This window comes from Octopus bimaculoides, chromosome 11 (assembly GCF_001194135.2).
Source record: "Octopus bimaculoides isolate UCB-OBI-ISO-001 chromosome 11, ASM119413v2, whole genome shotgun sequence".
Taxonomy (NCBI): domain Eukaryota; kingdom Metazoa; phylum Mollusca; class Cephalopoda; order Octopoda; family Octopodidae; genus Octopus; species Octopus bimaculoides.
Window position 1 is genome coordinate 62866280 of NC_068991.1, and position 723 is coordinate 62867002.

Consider the following 723-nt stretch of genomic DNA (forward strand, 5'->3'; position numbering starts at 1 on the left):
TATATGACAAGCAAGTCCTGCTCATGACAAACAAACTCTACTGCAGATCTTACAAATATTTTTAAGCAGAAATATGTCTGAGATCGTAGTTAGATCCGTCTACGAAGTGCCTGTTTCAAGACAGATTGTTCAATTCCTCGAGCTTCAAATGCTTTACATCTTTTGTAGATCATTTGGTTCCAAACCAATCAATCTTGCGTCATCTCCTCCCAATTTTCAACTTTCACATTAAGAGCCTTAAGATAGCTTTTGACAGCATCGCTAAAACGTTTCTTAGGTTTATGTCTCAGACGTTTGCCACGCTGCAACTCCCCGTAAAACAACTGCTTTGGCAACCTGTCATCCTCCATCCTAGCAAGGTGACCAACCCAATGCATCCGATTGCGTATGACGATCATTCCAATACTGGATGTGTTAGCTTGCTAAAGAAAAACGGTGTCTGGTATTAAAGACTTTCGTTTGATGTCTAGTATCCTCCTTAGGCAGTCTGATGGAATCTTTCTAAAGCCTTGATGTGGCGCCGATATGTCGTCCAGGTCTCAGAAGAGTACAGGAGGACCATTAAAATGCAAGATTCATAGATACTAAGCTTGGTGATACCTTTATCAGACCACACACGATCTTCAAGCATTCCAAAGAGAGTGCTGCCAAAATAAATGAAGAGTCTACCACATCTAATCTTGTACCCTGGACGAAGATGTTACGTTCCACATAGGATTGGCC